We start from the raw sequence: 22046 nt of genomic DNA, 5'->3' as shown, positions 1-22046 counted from the left end.
TTGGCAACACTGTTGGAGAACAGCAGGAGGAACGCAGAAATGGAGAAGGAGGATGACTGAGAGAGGGGGTTTGAACGACTGAGGGGAAGAGGGAAACGAGAGAGACGAGAGAAACGAGGCGCTGAGGCGAAGTTGGTGCCGTGCCAGGGGTGCGAGAGCTGCAGCAGCGGCGAGGGGGTTTGGACGACAGAGGGAGGGGGAGTTGGACGACAGAGGGAGGGGGAGTTGGACGACAGAGGGAGGGGGAGTTGGACGACAGAGGGGAAGAGAGACGAGAGGCGCTGAGGCGAAGTTGGTGCCGCGCCAGGGGCGCGAGAGCTGCAGCGGCGGCGAGTTGAGCTGGTGACGTCATCAGGCCGCGACGCGGCCTGTTCAGAGGTTCAGTGAAAAGTTCCGCTTTTGGAGCAGAACGGGGGAAAGGGACGCCGCGGTCCTTCAAAAACCCGCTGCAGCTTAACAACAGTCCAATCGGACATGCGAGGAGGCTGGGACTCACTAGGAGAGAGGGGCCCAGGGCCGGCGAGGCCGGCCGAGGAAGACGGGCGTCCGGAGCGGCGAGCCCGCGCAGGAGGAGTAGGGGAAGGGGGAGAAGAGCGGCGGGAGTGCCGAGATCCGGGGGTGCACTGGTGAGGACGACCGACCCGGGAGGAAGAATAAGCAGTAGCCGGAGTAGAACCAGGAGTAGCCGGAATGGAGATTACGGAATTCAGACGACGAGCCCGGCGAGGTGGAGCAGGAGTGGAGACAGGCTGGCTAGGAGGGAAGAGGTCCTCGTCGGAGGCGGTGAGTTAAAGGTCCATGACGGAGAACAAGCTAATGCTAGCAGGCGGGTGCGGCAGATTCGACTGATGCGAACTTTCGTCACGAGAGATAGTTAGTTAGGGGAGGTATTTATAGGACGGTTGATTGATGCAGGGTGGAGTTAGAACGTAGAGTTCGGGCGTGGTCCTTCTCCCAAACTTTTGTTATTACATAAAATCATTTAAAGGTATGAACACAAATAATGTGTTTAACTGGTTGCATTTTACTTCTCAGCTTGTGCATCTGGTCCTACACACTGTAGTTACATAACATTGGATCAAAAGCACAATGTTGAGTCACCACAGAGAAGTATTCATGACAGTTTATACTACTGACAGATTGAGAACACACCCATACACATGCATGCATTCTGCCATAATCTGCACACATTGCAAAGCACACATTTAATGTTTAAAACATTGAGCCATGAGCAAACACATCCCACTAAACAAAGAGACGTTGAAACGACGTCTTTTCTAGGTCATTTTTGCACGTCCAATTTTGGTCTCCTGAAGGTGCAGACTGTGACGCCAGACGACGTCTTTTTTCTGACGTCTTCTGCACGTCCAGTATTGACGTCCCCCAGACCTCCGGATAAGGGCTAATTCTAGTTTAAATTAAGTCGTTGTGGACGTCTTTTCTACGTGAAATTTACATGTATACGTTTTATAGACCAACTACTTTGAGGCTCCCTGCATAACTGTAGTGCCATTTCAGACGGTAGCAACTGTTCCATTGTTCCAGCTTCAGCAGTTAACTGGAAACGCATACAAAGCTAAGCCAAACAATTACTGGAACAGGTTCACAACCTTCTGGAACTAGTTATGCACGTTAGTTATACACAATATGCTTTACAAATAAATTGCATTTCAACCCTCTCACTTTTTTCAAAACATGTCAACCTGCAAAGAACCAGTAAAAGCAAGGGATAAATTAATTACCCCCATCTTACCACTGTTGATTTTAAATTGACCCTTTCTGTTTGGGGAAACATTAATATAATAATAAAAATAATGAGTAAATCTCATTTGGGGTTAATGCCTTTATTTTACATCAACATAACATACACCTTAGATTCACACCATAACAATTTCACTAAACATTTACCTTCCCTTAAAACTATTACAGCTTTACATTACACCTTCCCTTAACAATATTATACCTTCCCTTAACACTATTACACCTTTAACATTACACCTTCCCTCAACACTATTACACCTTCCCTCAAAACTATTACACCTTTAACATTACACCTTCCCTCAACACTATTACACCTTCCCTTAACAATATTATACCTTCCCTCAACACTATTACACCTTTACATTACACCAGGGGTCTCAAAGTACCAGCCCACGCGGTTTCATACGGCCCCTCACGGGTTAACAAAATAAACATACATCTGGCCCGCAATTCAATTTAATTATTTATGCTTTATTTTGTTCGTTTTCATAATTAATCTTAACTTGTATTTTGGTGTGTGTGTGTGGTTTTTGTTTTTTTTTTTTGCTTACGCTGTGTTGCCTGCTTTAGTAGTCTTCAGTAGCCTTCAACAGTCTAACCTTGCAGCCGTGGTGTGTCCACTAAACTCCGTAGTTATAAACATCCTGAGGTTAGCAGCGCGCTAACTGACCTGTTTATAATGCAATCCCAGCAGTGCCTCCGTGACGCTGCTCTAAACTGCTGCTGTTAGCTGCTTGGGCTGAAAGATGAACTGTAGAGAGCTGTATTATCCGGTTAGTGGGGTTATTTTATTTCATACACAGAAGAACTTAAAAAATTTCAAAACGCTCCAGACTGGCTCAGCTGAATCCTGTAGCCCGTGGCTGGGCTGTAGCTCTGACTAAGCAAAGACTGCGGGCTTGTGGTGCTGCAGCTGCAGCTCCGACTAGTGGTTGGATGAGGAACTGCTAAATCTGAGGAAATGCTAAATCTGTCACAGCTCACAATTTTTGATTTTATATTTATTAAGCCTTATTTCAGTATCAAACGTTTTGATCAAAGTTAATATAACTTGATGTACTTGATGTAATTTCTATTCACTTGAATAGTTTGGTTCTTGATTGATGGAGTTTTTGGATTTCATAACATGACAAATTAAAAGGATTTATGTTAATAGAGCAACAAGCAAACATTTTTCCATGCAACTGTAATATTTGATTGAATAAATAGTATATTGAGAGTTATTTAACATTAAGGAGTAATTACATTCATTTTATATTACATCTGGTTACATTTTCTTATATTTGTAAGTTACATCTGGCCCTCAGAGGACAGCCAATATGTCAATGTGGCCCTCGGCAAAAATGAGTTTGAGACCCCCCTGCATTACACCTTCCCTTAACAATATTATACCTTCCCTTAACACTATTACACCTTTAACATTACCCCTTCCCTCAACACTATTACACCTTCCCTCAACACTATCACACCTTTAACATTACACCTTCCCTCAACACTATTACACCTTCCCTCAACACTATCACACCTTTAACATTACACCTTCCCTCAACACTATCACACCTTTCCACTACACCTTCCCTTAACACCATTACAACTTTCCATTACACCTTTCCATTACACCTTCCCTTAACATCATTATACTTTCATTAAGATTCTAGGTCCTGAGAGACAGCGGTGTGTCCTCCACGTCTTTGTGGTGCATGTTTGAGATGCTCCGAAGTATGAAGTCCTCGGTGGCTGTCCCGTCACATTTCATGACTCCATCTGCACAAGTAGAAAAAGACAAATTAGAAATCTCAGAAAATGTTGAAGATGGCCATTTATTTTTGTCCCACAACAAACTATTTTAAATTGCCTTATTTATGTAATATTCACATAAACTTACTTCTTCACACTATGGCTTAGCTAACGCTAAGCTAAAGGCGGGAATACACATTTAACACCTGACGAGAATTATCGTGCCGTTTTAATTCTCACACATCATATTAAGCTATTTTAATTAATTTTTTCCCACAACAAACTATTTTAAAATTGCCTTATTTATGTAATATTCACATAAACTTACTTCTTCATGCTATGGCTTAGCTAATGCTAAGCTAACGATAAGCTAACGCTAAGCTAAAGGCGGGAATACACATTTAACACCTGACGAGAATTATCGTGCCGTTTTAATTCTCACACATCATATTAAGCTATTTTAATATTTTTTTTTTCCCACAACAAACTATTTTAAATTGCCTTATTTATGTAATATTAACATAAACTTACTTCTTCATGCTATGGCTTAGCTAACGCTAAGCTAAAGGCGGGAATACACATTTAACACCTGACCAGAATTATCGTGCCGTTTTAATTCTCACACATCATATTAAGCTATTTTAATAAATGTTTTCCCACAACAAACTATTTTAAATTGCCTTATTTATGTAATATTAACATAAACTTACTTCTTCAGGCTATTCAAAATGCACTTGATATTGCCCCCAGTTGCCTAGGTTAATTGTGGGTGCCACAAACGTATATAACTTAACGCTAGCTTAGCGAATTTAGCCAAAGACGGTTCTTTGATTTAGCTTAGATTGGCTTATCAGCCTAGCTCTGGTTAGTGCATTGACTTAATGACCGGACAATGCTTCTACGTTAAAGCTTCGGTTACAGTAAATATTAATTCCATTTTAACTATGGCCACTGTTTAGCTATCGTTAGCTAGCTAGCTAGTTAGCTAACTGCCTGGGAAGAGAGACAACGCCAGCAGGTTCAGGTTAAGACCACAGAGCTAAAACAACTAACACTACAAATACATTAACTTATACATATCGTCTTACCTTATAGCTTGGCAGCTGAGTCCGGTCCGGAGCGGAGCTGAGCTGAGCGAGCTGAACTGAATGAGCTGAGCTGAGCTGAGCTACTGCAGCAGCCAAAAAATGTTTAGCGTGTTTTGCATATCAGAGTGGAGTTTATGATGACGTGCGGTCTCAGCAAATCAGAGTGGCGTTGACTGGTTGAAATCAACTTAAAAATTTTCCACATAAATTGCATTTCCAAATAAAAATAAAAACATACGTAAATAAATACCTACATTCGGTAATTAATTAAATAGATAAAAAATATAATACTCAAATAAATAATTAGAAATAAATGATGCTTAATCATAAATAATCTATATTCATAGTGATTAACAATATTGATTACAACAATTTTGACATACATTTAAAAATAAATATATTCTTAAATAATGTTAATTTCCTGCACCTGTATTAGACGTCCCCATGACGTCCAAAAAAGTGACCTAGTCCGACGTTCAAATGTTTAACTGCATATTGACGTCCAAGTGGGGTCATAGTTAGACGTCCAAATAGCGGACCTAGTTTGCACGTCGTGTAGACGTACAGAATTGGTCTTGGACCGACCGACGCAATATAGACATGATCTGCACGTCCATAAGACGTCTAATGTTTAGTGGGATCTTGTTTAAAAGAGTGAATATCCGGTTAAACCAAATTTGTCAAAGTTTTGACATGAGTTTAATGCAACATATAAATGAAAACTCTAGAAATCCAGTACCTATATTAATGATGAAAGTTTTACCTCAGGGTATGGCCACACCTGTTGTTGTGAGGTGTAATCTAGTGACAGTGTTCGAACACTGGACAGTGTGCTCATTGCAAGATGACACAAATTATTGTGATTTTGAGCGAAGCTAACAGTGAGTGCCAGAACTGTCTATGCAAACAGGCTAATGTCTCTGGAAGAAATCACATCTGCATTCCATGCAGAAGAATAAAAAAAAACTGCCAGCATTGCTTACAGCACACTACATGTCAGTAAAGAGAATCATAAATACCTTCTCATTCTCATTGTGTGAGCTTAGTCTGTAGATTGTTGCAGGTGACACCTAGCAGGATTCTGTGTTTTGTTTTGTTTGTGTACGTTTCTCTGCATAAATTTCTTTTTGCAATCCCATTCTATGTAACCCTGGGTGAATCACGGCTCTATTAACAGCCTGTAAGAATGTTGATCAGATCAGAGGGAATCAGTGTGGCGTCTGTGGAGAGCTGCAGGGCTTTAGGAGGATCTGGGTGAGCTGATGCTAGAAACAAACTGCAGGATGGTTTAGAATTCTTGACTGAAATAAAACACTGTGGCCTGTATCACCGTGGTGCCTGCACATTTTAATGTTTATCATGTTTCTAACAAACCTGATTTTGTGATGGTGTCAAGATAGTACAATTAGGATAAATGTATAATTAGGAACCCTATTTCATCCAAAAGCCAGAGGTGTAACTCCATGCTGCTTTTCTAAGGTAAAAAAAGAAGAGGGTAAAGCCTGGATGAAAACAATGAACAGAGTGCCATAGCACAGTGATGTTCACCAGTAAAACATTCAATGACATTCAGCCATGGACAAGGATATGCTGCTTAAAATAGGCCCATACATAAACCTGACAGTGGTACATGTCAGAGGAATGCTGCTGACATGCTGCTGGTAGCTGGACCAGAGACTCCAGTACCAACAGATGAATCCATCGACATGTCCCGCATTCAAGCAGTGAAGAAGGTTTTTGCTACCAGCTACACTAATGAAGCTACAGCTGGTAAGAGCATACCTGTTACACTGAAACCAAGACAGCCCTGACAGTGGGAAGCAGCTATAACTGAACAGACTCCAGTAGGCTGGCGGTTGATAAGAAAGAAGTATGACTTTAAAAGCTCAGTACCCTCACAGGAACATAGTATGTAACAACTCAGTCAGCTCTTTATTTAAGCTCAGGGTTGCCACACAAGTTTGTGTGGACATAGCTTAACTGAAGAAAGAGTAAAGCTGTCCACTACTGCCAAGTCCAAAGACTGACAAAAGTTCTTATTCTGACAGTCCCTGCCCTTTGAACTTGTTGCTGATAAAATCTCAGATGGTCATATTTGTTGTCTGTATACTGATTGGTCAGCTAATAATAAGTGTGTCATCCAAACTAACAGAGAATGTTATAAAAACATTTAGAAATGTTTAAAAAAAGACCCAAGAACGTTGGCCTGTAACAGGCTACAGGTTACAAAAATAATGTTCCAGGAATGTTCCAAAAATGTGTGTCAATAAGAGTTTGCATCATAACATTATTAGAACATTTCTCACATAACGTTTCTGGCTAGACTAACTTTATGGAAATGTTAAAAGTAACAATCCCAAAACAAAAACTTTCAAAATTGACACAACTGACATGGCAGCAATGTTACCAGAATGTTTAAAAATGTAATTAAAACATTCTAGAAAACTTGCCCTTTATGCACTAAATTTCTTCTTGATTTCTTGAATTGTTTAATGACATTGTGCACAATAGAGGAAGAAAATCATTAGGAACATTGTTTTTAAACATTTTAATAATTTTCACACACAATTTTTGGCAAACTGGATACATCTTTGCTCTTCAAAGATTTATAAGCCTTTCATGGAGACTGCTTTTGTAGTGTAAGTCATGATTGCAATTACCTGTTAACATCATCTGTTTAAAATCACATTATTATTTAGTTTGTTACTAGTTCTAAATGGCCAAAACCCAACTTGTATGTCAACTTGAATGTATGATGAATGATACTAACAAATTAAATAAATTTGACCAATTCTTGTCTGCATATTGTCTGCAATGAGATTAGAATCAAAGTAAATGTAATAAACACTTTTTGCATTTTTTAGTACAGAGGTAAAACTTCAAATAATCATCTCAAGATCTTTGTGTATTATTCTAAAACACTGAACAACAACAGATAATGCTAAGCTCTTTTGAAACACCATACAATAAAACTATATCTTCTTCTATTTGCCACCTTTAAAGAACCCTCCTGGTCCAATCTGATATCTTGCAGGGCTTTTCTTTAAGAAAATATAAATAAATAAAACTGACAAGAAATTAACAGGGAAAGTCTTTGGCACTGTCCAGTCCAGACAAGCAGTCGGCTAGTTGATGAAGAGAAGCAGTTCCTTTAATGGCGCTGAGAGCTGCTGGAGCTGATTCAATATTTCTGCAGAGAAATTGCTTTGTTTTTCTGGTTTGCTGCTTGTGACTAACATTACTGAGAAAGAGAGAGACACAGAGAGACAGAGAGCGAGCACTGGAGTGGAAACAGGAGTGCCACGGCGTGAGTGTGTTAACAGTGATGGGTTGACTGGAGCAGATGAGGAGGTGTTGTGTATGAGTCTCAGAGAGGAGAGCTCATTACCTGGAGAGCAATCACACACCTGGCAACCCTCCAACCCTCAACACTCAGACACAGTCAGACTGCACTGCTCTCTGAAGACACAATGCAGACGTTATATACGCTCTGTTACACACTGTAAAAGCTGTGACTAAATTACAGAAAATGCTCTAAATGTACACTAGTGTGTAAACACCCGTTTATCGAATTAAGGTTATTATTAGGGCTCCCTTTGCAGCTGTAACAATCTCTACTCTTTCAGGAAAGCTAAAACCTGCATTAGATGTTACAACACTGCTGTGAGGATTTTGACTGTGTTCAGCCACAAGAGCATATGTGAGGTAAGCTACTAATGCATAATGATATTTGTTGTGCAGTGTAAAAAAATAACAATAATACATTAGATAATGTAACATAAAAACTGATCGTGCAAGGGGGAGACTGGGGGTTATGCCCCCTAAATAAAGGGTAAAAACAATAGTTTGGGAGTCCAAGGGTATGAAGTGTATGATATTTTTAATGAGGGAGAGTCTAGCAGAATCCGTGTATCATTCGTTCATTTGATATTCAATTGAGAATCAAAATCGGAAAATTAAAAAACCAATTCGTTTTTTCGTTTTTCGTTTTTGAATATAATACCAAAAAACGAATAACGGCTTGTATTTTGTATTTTTATTTGGTTATCCAAACAAAAATTGGAAATTTAAAAAACGGACCAGGAGCCGAATTTGATTTTGATTTTGAACTTGACCCATTTGTGTGCCCCGGAAGTTACTGATTTGTTTATTCTTGGTGTTTATTCTTGGTGACACTGGGACCGTGTACCTTTTCAAATGAAAACAGTGAGGGAAGAAGTTTACTACACCATGTATAGACTAACCAGCTAGCTAGCTAGGTTAGTTAGCCAGCTAGTCACGTATATAAAAAAGTATGTAGGCGGCAATTCACAGAATAACATTAACTAAATATGACATTTAGCTACGGAACGTTAGACAAACACCTGAAAGATCCTGCCGATTTTTTCTGTTGTCATATCGTCTTCTTTCACTGCAACGCGTTTAGTTCCTCTGAACAAGATAAAACTCTCCATCCTCAACTCCATCCAAAGCCTACAGCAATACAGACTGTGTAGATAACACTGCAGTGAACTCCCGCGCAACAGAAACCCACCAAGAATAAACAAATCAGTAACTTCCGGGGCACACAAATGGGTCAAGTTCAAAATCAAAATCAAATTCGGCTCCTGGTCCGTTTTTTAAATTTCCAATTTTTGTTTGGATAACCAAATAAAAATACAAAATACAAGCCGTTATTCGTTTTTTGGTATTATATTCAAAAACGAAAAACGAAAAAACGAATTGGTTTTTTAATTTTCCGATTTTGATTCTCAATTGAATATCAAATGAACGAATGATACACGGATTTAGCAGCCTCACTCTCTTGTAACATTTAGTTCTTTAGTGTGTTATCCTCCTTTTTCTGCATGGTGACAAGTGGGCGGTTGTTTGTTTTGTGGTGGAATATCTGTTGCAGCTGTGGACCATTGATTTGGTTATACACAGTAAAATTAAACAGACACAATTAGTAATACAATACACTCATGTAGTTATGGAAAATCACAATAATTAAAAGACGAGAAGAATTTTACTTAAACAAGAGTATTTTGAATGCAACACAAAAATATCAGGGTCTTGAGGAATTCCATTTAACTTATTGTCAGGATGTGGCAAGGAGGAGATGTGAAGAGCCAACGCACATGTGAGGTTTTTATTAAATTATAAAGAAACAAACTAACTAAAAACAAACAAACAACTAAAACAAAACTGAAAACGAGGATATACGGAAAACACTGGGAACACAGGGAACAACCTAACAGACGTAAAACGTACAAGAACCGACACCGGAACAGTAAACACACGGACTATAAATTAAAGACGGACACCAGGAAACAGCTGAGGTAAGGACGGGGTGGAGCTACAAATGAGACACAGGTGAAAACACTGAGGGTGGAGACACCGGAGAAACACCCAGGAACACGCGGAAGAATGACAGGCAAGGAGAAAAAAGGTAAATAAACAAAGATAAACACTAGCACAGAAAGGAGGACAGAAACGGAACAGGTCCAGGACATGATACTTATATCCACCACCTTCCACAGAAGATGAGCTGTTAGCCAGTTGAATTGCAAGCTAAAACGGTTCTGTTTTACACTAGCTAACTAGCTAGCTATGTTTTAATAATAATTTAAGGTTGGTACACAGTGCTATATTTAACACATTCATCCAAACACCCATACATCTGCTCTTACCATTTTATAGAAGATAAACTAACACCAGAACATCCCAATCCAGAAAAGAGCTAAAGAACCGAGTTACCCTTTAAAGAATGGTAAGAGCAGACATACTAATGTTTGGGTGGATGTTTTAAATTTTGCTCCTTCAACCATAGACGCAGCACCCCTTCTCTAAAAGGCAGTGGATATAATTAAGTTACCAAGGTTAGCTATTGTAGCTAGTGAGCTAGCTCCACACAGCACTCCTATCTGTTTTGTGCTGTATGCACAAGCTGGTGAGGTATGCTAGTGTAAATAGCTGTAAATAAGGTCAAATAGCCTGCTGTAATTCTGTGCTAGCATAGCTAGCTACTATTAGTCTACCACAGCAGCAGCCAATTTAGACTGCATTTACTTTAAATACAATACGACCAGAAACCATTTAAAGAAATGCTAAACCGTAAACCATATTTTTTCATTAATGTGTTCCTTTGCCTAATGAAACATAACAGTCTTGCTTAAAAATGTTATTAACATTTTCCAAACCTTTTAAAAAACACTTGTATTGTGATAATTTCCGTCTTTGCATCGCCTTCTCAGGTTCAACTGTGCTATAGGCGTGGATGATGATACTTTGGTACACAGACACATCACAATATGCAGATTAGTCAGACTACAATACCAGCTCCCCGGTGACATCTAAATGCCAATTCATACTTCTGTGTCAAGCCTATGTGTATCCAACGAAATTGCGCTACCTTTATACTTCTGCATGTGTGTATTAAGGCAATTACACGATCCAAATTGGCCTTTACTATCTGCATCTCCCTGCTATCAGAGGCACACTGCTGCTCAGCGAATCAGCTCTCCCTCCTGCTCTGCCTCTAAACCAATACATCACCCAGTGCCATGCCCAAACTACCCCTCCCATTTTCTCATTTTTAGCCTTTTTCAAATTTGAGCTAGGGGTGGAGGCAGCTAAAAAGAAAACAGTCCTACACTGGGTCTTCATTAGGGAAGCATCAAACCATGGCACTACATGTAAGAAAACAAACCAACAAACAAACCTTTACCTCTACCTTTAATGTTGCAGTGGCAACACCCAGACTTTTGGCTGAAGATGTGTTTTTTTAGGAGCTTTGAACTTGAAATGTCTTCAGCTTTAAAGGTGGAACTGGAAATTTACAATTAAATACAGGTGTAGTTTTATGTGGACTCTTAATAAGGAGGCACTAATAAAACATTTCTTACAGACCTTTGTAAGTTGAAAATGTAAATATGAAACTAAACACTTAATACTCTAAACTCACTCAACAAAACATTTTTTTTTTCCAAAATATGAATTTTATTTTCAGGGAAAACTACTGACATTATAGTGTTGTGTGGCCTATGCCTGTTATGTAACAAGAACAGGTCTAAATTCTGTATGTATGATAGCAAGCAATAGCATTGTTTAGGTTTTTGCAGGATTGACTAGTTACATATTGTTTATGACCCCTGAGTATCATTGTGCTATTGTGTGGTATGTGCTACATTATCTGGTGTAATGGATTTATTTTTTTACATAATGTAGACATTGCAGTAAGCAAGAAAAGCACTGTAAGGATTGTAAGACTTCAGTTTAGCAATGAATGACTTAAGGTAGCTTGATTCACTAATTAAAAGGAGGGTCTGAATATTGGATACTTTTGGACATACGGTATAATTGTAGTGTAAGGTTTTAATAGGGTGACCATAACCTGATAGCAATATTATTAGAGTTTGAAACTCACATCTGGTATTATTTAGTCATCCACATGCCTCTTAGAGCAAAGTGGAACAGAAGTGGACCAGATACAGTTGTCAGAAGTTTAAAAATAGATCTATTGTTTAAACTAGTGGTTGAGTGTTGAATTGGTAACTACATAAAATGTTATATAAAATGCAGGAGCCTCCAGGTCAAAGAGGGATAAAATGAAGCCTCTCACATCAGTAACAGATAAATGCAGCACTGAATACTGCATAATTGTTACTATGCAGCGTTATAGTTGTTTAAATATTACAATTTAAAAAATAATATTCCAATGATTGTCTTTAAGAGTACTGTTTATGTATATGTAACAAGTTGTATTTTTACTCAGCAGAATCAGAATCAAAGTACACATATGGTCCACTTCTGGTCCGTCATTCCAAGTTGCATGTGAGCCACTAGTAAATTCCAGATGTGGCCCAGAGTTGGTCTCTATTAATGTTGCTATCAGGGTGTGAAGTCCTCTATCTGGGATCCAAGTCTCTGGTCAGGATTTCTAAATTGTATGAAATGTCTGAGGTTTAGTATTGATTTTAGGTCAGTGTTGGATTCTACAGTTACCACATGTTCTGTGTTTCTCACAGCTTTAAACGTATATCCCACATTCTCAGAACTACAACTTGTCTATATATTTTTAATGACAGCAGAACATGGTAATTGACCAAAGTCTAAAGTAATCCTAAATACAAATGTAAATACACACAAATCAGTACTAGATCACAGTAGAACCACGTGGAACAAATGTCCTGAAAGGCCAAAAAGCATGAGTTTCAGTGTGATGTACAAATAAATCATTTACAAATAACCTGTTAGACACTAGGAGAACTTAAAACATATATATATTTTTATATGGATATCATAAATATTATAAAAAATATATTTTATAAATTTATTGTATATACTTTGGAAGTAAAATCTAATGTTTCGTAAATAGTGATAAAATATAAATATTTTTTTCTATTAGATTTTTTTGTTTACTTTAAGACAGATATTAATATCACATTGTATGATTTGGTCATACAAGCAATTAATGCTATATATTAATTTTTCTGTTCTGTATACAAACTTACTGCTCTTTGATGGTTCTGTTGTAAAGTGCATTTTCAAATGCAGTGTTATAATATCACCACCAGACGGCGCTGCGTTACAACATTTAACACAACATTTGCAGCTCTCTTTCTCTTTCTCTCTCTCTCTCTCTCTCTCTCACACACACACACACACACACACACTCGACCTCGGGTCAATGCTAAGCTCTGTTTCTGATTTACTAAAGAGGCAGTGAGAATGCAATTTACAACTGTGAAAAACACTGTACCTCCAGTGCAGAACTGCTCCCATGAGATCACACACACACACACACACACACACACACACACACACACACACACACACACACACACACACACAGCTAGAGAATAAATCATACACAATGTGTGAGAGTGTGTGTTGAAGTGTTCCTCTGTTGAGATCATTGTCTGCTTTTGCAGCTGTATACAAAAGGCTTATATCTCCAGACACATACTTTCAGGTAGGCCTCTCACCACACACACACACACACACACACACACATCTTTACAACTTACTACTTTTTTCCTTTTATTAAAAAAAAATATAAGTACACAAAAAGGAAAAAAATCCAAGTGAAAGTCCAAAAGCAATGATAATATAGTATACCAAAGACAGAGACCAATTCTGCATAAATATATAAAAAAGAAAAAAAAGGCAAAACAGAAACAATAAGAAACTCAATTTTAAACTCAAAATGTCAATGAATTATTTAAACAGTCTCTTTTTTGAAACCAGACAGTGTGTATATATAAACAGAAATGATTCAGGTGAACAGACTCAGAGTGAAAGTAGGTGCAGTAAGGGTGCTTCCTTTTTTTTCACCTTTTTTCAAGCTCATAAGATGACATCATGCATTGTGAGCAACACAAACAGCAAACCACTTGATTACTGAAATTGGCTTCTGTACGGATCAACAAAAATAACAGATTTCTAAATCGATGATATTTAAGTATGTGTGTAAGTCAAAGGGTGTGTGTGTGTGTCTGTGTGTGTGATTTGGTGTGATGCCAATTTCAGCCCCAACACACACAGCAGTAGTAATTTAGGGCTGTCTCATGGGAAATGCCACTAGCAATGTGTGTCCTACAGAAATCAATTACACTGCTATTGTGATTCAGAATGGCCCATTTGGTGCAGTTTGAAGAATGATTTATAAACAGAATTCAGAGCATATTCAGTTTTATAGAAATCTAACATTACATTTTAATTACCAAGTAACTCAACTCTAAACAGTAAGTAAAAAAAGAAAAATTAAACATCTATCCTTATCAGCTACAAGATCTACATACTTATGAAAATATTTTTTGGTGAAACATATACTCCTTTAAAATTACCAAAATTAAATATATTATTATATAATTAAATTCTTAGTACAACAGGTGAATATAATTTTTTGTTATTTTTGTTTGGCATCAATTTCATTACTAGAAAAACATAACACATAATTGTGTTGATCTTGATTGTGTTTCACTGTGGCTGTGCTGCATTAATCTCCTACACTGAGGAGCAGACTCTCTAGCCAACACTAGGCATTGGGCAAGGGCATGGTGACCTTAAACTTGGGTAAGGCTGCACTAGTGTGTCCATTTTTTGGGACATTTTTGCCAGTGCGTTTCTGTGGAGCTTGTATTGTGCAATCTGTGCGATTTGCTGTTGAACATTTGGGTCAGTACACCGTAAAGTAGCTGGATTTATTACCTAGACAAGCTGTCTGAATGCTGTTGGGCAAATAGTGTTTAGTTGCCAAAATCCATTAAGTCTATCCACTAAATGTTTCATCCTGTTCAAGGTTGTGGTGGCTCTGCAGCCTACCCAGCGTCATTTAAAGGAGGACTGATATATCTGGTATAACTGGTATATATTTAATTATTACCTAATCATTGGGATACATTTACAAACACAAACAACCTCGATTACAAAAAGGTTGGGTTGCTGTATAAATAAATAAAATTTAAACAAATTATTTGCAGATTTCATAAACCAAACCATTTTATTAAGAATAGAACATAGAACACATTTCAGATGGTAAAAGTGGGACATTTTTTGTTGTGCTTTTTTTTTGTTATTGTCTTACTTGCCCTTGTTTCTATTGGTGTGATTATAATATTTGTCACATTGTTAACGATCCTTTGTCAAGCAATTCTCATGATTTGTTTGGAAAAAAGCTCAATAAAATTTGTAAATCATAAAACATGAGACATTTTATTGTTTAATGAAAAACATTTAGAACATCTCAAAAATGTTCACCAATCTGCAAAAAAAAAATAGATCTACAAATTATGGAACAATTTAATATAAAAAGAAATTCAACATAAAATTGCAAAACTTTGGATATCCCACAATTTAAAGGCTCTGGAGGGAGCCCTATGTGCAAGGTAGTATAAATACACCTGTTCTGTGAAAGTCTCAGTGGTTTGTTAGAGAACACTAGTGAACAAACAGCATTATGAAGACCAAGGAACTCACCAGACAGGTCAAAGATAACGTTAAGAGGTTTAAAGCAGGATTAGGTTATAAAACCATATCCCAAACTTTGAGCATCCCAAGGAGCACAGTTCAATTCATCCTCAAAAAATAGAAAAAGTATTCAACAGCTGCAGACCTATAGCAGGGGGAGCACTTCTCAGGAAAGTAGCCAGGAGGTTCATGGTCACTCTGAAGGAGCTGCAGAAATTCGCAGCTCAGGTGGGAGAATCTGTCCACAGGAAATCTGAATGTGTTACATGTCTGCGCCACTGGTCACAATTAATTCTAACCCCAGTGGACAGCACAGTCTTCTATTAGGTATTCCTGTTGAATGTAGGCATCCTCAGAAACTGAATGTCCATCCATCTCACTCAAACACTGTTAATTCATGTCACCTTGCCATAAGCAAACTGGACAGTGTTCATTATCACATGATAACACCTTGCAACTTACAGAGGTGTAAGTGTTTCCCAAGCTGCCCCCTGAGCTAACACTACATAATCTATTAACACACTGCTATCATATGACCTTTGGCTTGTCAGTATATAAGATCTAAAGAAAAACATCACAAGGAAAGAGAATTCTTGACTTTTAATGTCAACAAACTAGTGCAATAATCTGCATTTGAATCTGCATCTAAAGTCATGTTTCTGACTCTGTCAAACCCTAGTGCTTCCAATTTGTAGAACATTTGCTTTTCAGTTGGCTGACCCAGCGTGTTGTGATGTGTCCCCTTCAACACTCACCTGAGCTTACCTGCGGCTCTGTACGTTCTTTATGACTCAACATCTCCTTACTGAATTCCTCTTAGTCACTCTGTCTATGTCCGCCGCAGGGCTCGGCCTGTGCCGCCGGCCGCCCTTCACCCACTTTACGGAACCACACGCACATACAAACAGGCACTCAGAAAGCCACCCCATTCTGCCCAAAGCCCTGGTTTGGAACAGCTCCAGCAGTGCCGGAATCACAGGGCTCGTCATTAATCTCGCTCAGTGGGAGGGAGCAGGATTGAGTGAGAGAGAGGTTTCAGGCAGTTTAAAGCATAGTTTCACTGGCTGGTTGACTTCTGTCACTCAAACACAGCAGACCCATCACACACTCACACATCAGGCCCATGGGCCTCCCTGGCTTTTCTCTGTTCGGCCGGATGAGGGGAGGAGCTGCAGGTGTACTGGTGCCTTTAGAGAGGTGTCATTAGTGTGTTATTTTGTGTGTTTGTGTATATGTGTGTGTGTTTTGTGCTATATAAGAGATGGTTTGTGAATCAGATGTATTGCACCCAGAAGAAAGTGTTTGATTGTAATGCTATTCAGAAAGAACATAAAGAATTAAACGTTTAAACTGATTTGGGCAATATATATTGAGCTACGCAATACACATAGTGGTGCAACATGTCAAACATCTCAGCATGGTGTTGTAGAGGTTTCAAATGGTGTCCTCTGGTAATTAATTGCATGCAGCTACAATATTCCTTCAGATTTCGTGGTAGGGTGGAGTGTTGATAGAGTGTCAAACATCACACCACACATTGTTAGTTGGGAATAAGTATACTGATGCGGATGGCCACGGAATAGCATCTAAATTCAGTGTAAGCTCTTGAGACATGTGGACAAGCATTGTCTTGTTGAAAAAGTGCACCATAGGGTGCATACAGAAAAAATATGGCCACTGACTTCAGGATCTTATTAACATAACTTTGGGCTGTTGAAGGTCCTGCAATAAAGACCAATGGTAATCTGGTATTGTACAAAATTACACCCAACGTTATGAGGCCATGTGTGACACGACAGTGAACCATTCATCTTGGCACTGACCACAGTGGTTGTCTCTACCAAGATACAAGCAGAATGGTAGTGGGACATCTTCAGTAAGGAGTCCCACTCTTGTCCTGGTGGAGAGAGTCAACAAAATAAGTTTAATCCTGTAATTGAGTTTAGTAAGCTTTATCTTTCATACAAATAACATTGCAATCAGACACTTCCATTTGGATACAACTACTATTTGATGATGAGTGTACAATTTGTACTCTGTATATGTGCACTGTGTTCTGTATATAGTTCTCTACATTGATCAGATGTTCAATTGCAAAATTTCATGGCCTAATGTTAGCATCTTCACTGTTCACATTCTTATTTACAAACATGACCCACATTTTTGGGTCAATAATTAATAATACACACCTGCACCCTCTATGCACATACTTTATACTTACAACAAAACAGATACTCCTGAAATGAACTAGAAACTAACAAACATGCATGAAACCGGTTTATTTGTTCTAATGTTAATCAGAAGTAAAAATATATATATTCAATTAAAAATACAGTGAGACACTTAATTGTGGTGATTGTTTATTCTTGCAGTACAGTGTGAGATAAAAATGAAAAGAGAATAAATAAAAATTCCACTGTTGACCAAATATTAGACGGTTTATTAAAGTAACAGGCAACGTATATATATTTACCAAAGTTTAGTTTTATAGCTTCTTGAGCTATTTAAGACATTTTATTTCCTTTAAAAATAAATTTCTGTCCATTTTAAGTAGGAAACAAAACACAATATTGTCAAAGAGAACGCTTTGAGCGCTTACGAAACTTCTACTTATTCTACAGATATATACAATGTGATGTCACATAGGCCTGTGCCACTTTAATGTAAGAGTAGTTTAGTAATGTTATTTAAGTTTACTCTGTGTATATTACTCATGCATGCCTTTGCAGATTATGATGGTGATGCACTGACTGCTGAGCTTCTGCAAGGGAGAGTGTACACTGCTGCAGTGCAGGTGCCTGGAGGTTCAAAGAGTGTGACCTTGGTGTGAGTGGGGTCAAATAACTGGTTTTAAACGGTGGCACAGCCACCTGTCCAGAGTCAAAGGTTAGGGCCAGACAGGCCACACCAGAGCTCATCAGCCACACACACACACAGGACACACACATTTCACATGCTACTTTAATGGGACAATAACAATAGTATTTAAATTAAGATTCTGCATATGTTCTAGTTTAAAAAAGCTTTATATGTGCATGTGTGAGAGGTGCTCTGTACTGGAATGTGAGAAAGAGGACGTTAGAGAAAACACCTGTCAAACTCAAATTAGAACTTACATCTCTCTCTGGCAAAGAAAGAAATTATTTTTGGAATGATGTTCTGTTAGTGTTTATTATTGTTATTATTATTATTATTATTATTATTATTATTATTATTATTATTATTATTATTATTATAATGAGTTGATCAGGTTGTTCTGTGACCAGTGCTAGATTGTCCTTTCACATCGGTGGAACCAGGGCCTACTCTGGACAATGCAGCAGTAATCTCAGGGTACAGATGGATAGTGTTTTTTCATAATGATTCAGTGGTGCTCAGTCAGTTCTTCAGTCTGCCCTAGTGAGAGAGAAGAGTTAAATATATTTACATTACAGCACAAATATGCTTCTTGTTCCTGTCTTTTGTAAGTAGCACACTTCTAGTATACTTAGTTGGGTATAAAAAAATATATTTTAATGCACTGTACTACATTTTTTTTGTTTTTTTTTTAGTAGTAGTAATTTAATTTACTTTCTAAAAAGTTACATGATACATTGTACTTTAATTTAACTACTGTACCAGTTGTTTTAAAGCACTTTGCTAAAAATGTACAAAAGTATATTTGGAAATAAGTATAATAAATTACATTAAACTAAACGTGTACTTCATAGTGGTATATTTTTCTAAATACACTATATTGTACTTTTTGAAAAGTATGTTCAATGTTTACTTTCAAACATTTGATGAAAGCATAATATTAAGGTAATTTTAATATATTTTAGTGACAACTGATTGTGATTAAAGCAGTAGAGAGAATGCTGAGTAGGATTGGTGTACAAATGTACTGGATTTTTATATACAGTTTTTGATAGACCTGGGATGTTCCAGTTGCCTAATAGGACTGTTGTGATATTGTGATGTATTTTAAGGCACATTGTTGGTGGTGATAGACTTGTACAAATGCACATTATTCATGATCTGGGCTCAGATTCCGGACAGTATCTTAGTATTATAACCTCTTAACATGGAGAGAGAGAGTGCTCACTATGATGTGTACTCGACTATCTAGGAATTCCCTTAGTGCTAAGAAGCCTTTGGGAAAGCATGCCTTGAAGCAATATGCAAAAAGCAATACAGATCTGACTTACCTACAAACCCGAATTACCTACAGTCTGAATAAAGCTTAGAAGATGCCTAACATTAAATTAAACTCATCATTAATTTTGCTGGCCCAGTGATATTTGTTACCATACTGGTGTTGTACTGTCACTTTGGAAAGGTTTACATTTGACAATCTAACACAAAATATCAGCTTGGTTTGATTGTGGCAGTGGTTCTAAGCTGGAACCTTCATAATGCTACATTGTGAAGTTTAAATGTGTACGCTCATTGAGACGACTCATAGTTGTGTATTTCCTGTGTAGTAGTGTAGTTCCTCACACTTAAATGGGATGTTCAAGCTGACTGCTCACAAACACACACACATACACGCACACACACTCACATTCTCTGTCAAACATTCAACAGACATGGCTACCATGGCAACTTTCTGGTGGATTGAGCAGACCTCACTGGCTGCTCAATTTGCTGCTCGACAAAAGCACGTTGTGCTGTTGACACTTATCTTGACTTTTCAAGTGTTCCTGAGATACTGACAAGATAAAGAGAAAGCACTCAATTTCGTTTACTTAAACAGCTGTGAACGTTTAAACAGTTCCATCAAACTGTGTCCTCAAACACCAATATATTCAGAAATAAAAAGTTTACTATTGTTTAAATAGCAAACATCCCAAGTAAGAGTGCTAAGCATTCCATGAAATTACTAACTGCTTGATCATTTAAATTAACAGATTATCAGATTTTGTTAGATTAACTATTACTATTTATGTAGTTAGTTATAGGAGTGACTATATGAACTGTGCCATATAAAAATTCCTTTTGCTATTGAGATTGTGTTTTCATGATAGCAAACTGTCTGTAAGTGTGTGTGTGTGTGTGTGTGTGTGTTCTTTCGGGCTGCTCCTGTCGTGCGTGGCTGATCAGAGTGCTCCCCTGCAGTGTGTATGTCACTGAATGACAAGACCTTGACTTGTTTAGGAAGTGGAGGAGCCTCCGCTTTGTATACACTCAGTGGGGCAGAGCGAGGGAACGAGGGAGTGAAGGGGGAGTACCAAGTGGAAGAGAAATGAGAAGAAACACATCGAAGAAGGACAAAGAGCAAGATGTCTAGACAGGACCACTGGCCTGAAGAGAGAGAGAGAGACGGAAAGAGATAGAGAGAGGAACACTTGTCCCCTGGGAATCCTTCGCCTCTCTCTCTGTGCCTCTCTCGTTCTGTGTTTGAGCCAGGTGTGTTTGTGTGCATGTGTGTGTGTTTATGTATGCGTTAGAGCAGGTGGGGGGTGGGGAGATCACTGTTCTATTTAAAACAGTCACTAACCAGTTCTCTAATAAACCTTTCACCTTTCACCCCTCTGAGGTCGCTCAGCTTACAGCAACTGTGCAGTCTTCGCCACCCACAGAGGCCTGCACCACACGGCATACACACACTTTACTGTATACCCTGAAACATACAGTGCACGCATGGATACATACACATACCCCTGACGGAACAAATCTCCAATTAAACTCCATTCTTGTTGTTTTTAATGTTTGGGCTGTGGAGCCTTGGAACTTTGTCCTCTGAATGCAATCGAATTCTCATAGCAATGCTTCAAAATCTTGGAGAAGCCACAGAAGAGTAATTTTTTCATCAGTTTTATTAATTTCTGTGTTTTTAGAAGAAATGTTTGAGTGTGAAGAATCCTTTTATGCATCTCTTTTAAAAACATTGTTCTTCATGGAACCCAAGTTGATAATATGTAACATCATATATCTGATGCTAAGTGTACAGAAATAAAAAGTAATCGTGGAAGTCTTTACTGCAGCCAAGGAATCAGTCTTAAAAGGCTGCCGTAAACCATTATTTCCTTTATCTCTGCTGCGATTTTATGTTTTATGTTGAAATAGGAACAGCCAGCTTTCACTATTCCAAGGCAGTAACAAAGAATTGTTGGACTAATACTACTGACTATGTTAAGAAACTATGTAAACACTGATATATATAAATATTTATACAACCCCAATTCTATTGAAGTTGGGACGTTGTGTAAAACATAAATAAAAATAGTATACAATGATCTGCCAATCCTTTTCAATCTATATTCAATTGAATTAACTACAAAGACAAGATACTGTGGTGTAAAAAAAAAATGTTTGCACCATCATGGTTTGTTTTTTTTTGCATGTTTGTCTCTTAAATGTTTCAGACCATCAAACAAATGTAAATATTAGTCAAAGACAACACAAGTAAACACAAAAATCTAGCAAACCCACATGGCCCTGGGTAAAAAAGTTTGTCGCCCTAGTTAAAACATAACTGTGGTTCAGTGTCTTTAGCCACACCTTGTCCTGATTACTGCCACACCT

At 38.1% G+C, this 22046-nt stretch overlaps 1 long non-coding RNA gene across 1 annotated transcript; it reads right to left on the bottom strand.

Moving 5' to 3' along the window:
• Positions 1-1512: 1512 nt before the first annotated feature.
• On the bottom strand, positions 1513-4696 carry LOC125805062 (uncharacterized). Its single transcript, XR_007441343.1, has 3 exons — positions 4587-4696; positions 3175-3525; positions 1513-2019 (listed from the first exon to the last, which is right to left on the bottom strand). It is a non-coding gene; the product is annotated as an uncharacterized LOC125805062 (long non-coding RNA).
• Between the last annotated feature and the right edge of the window lie 17350 nt (positions 4697-22046).

The sequence above is a fragment of the Astyanax mexicanus genome, chromosome 11, assembly GCF_023375975.1.
Source record: "Astyanax mexicanus isolate ESR-SI-001 chromosome 11, AstMex3_surface, whole genome shotgun sequence".
In the NCBI taxonomy this organism is placed as follows: Eukaryota; Metazoa; Chordata; class Actinopteri; order Characiformes; family Acestrorhamphidae; genus Astyanax; species Astyanax mexicanus.
Note: the sequence above shows the minus strand (reverse complement) of the source record. Positions and strands in the feature narration are given on the sequence as shown.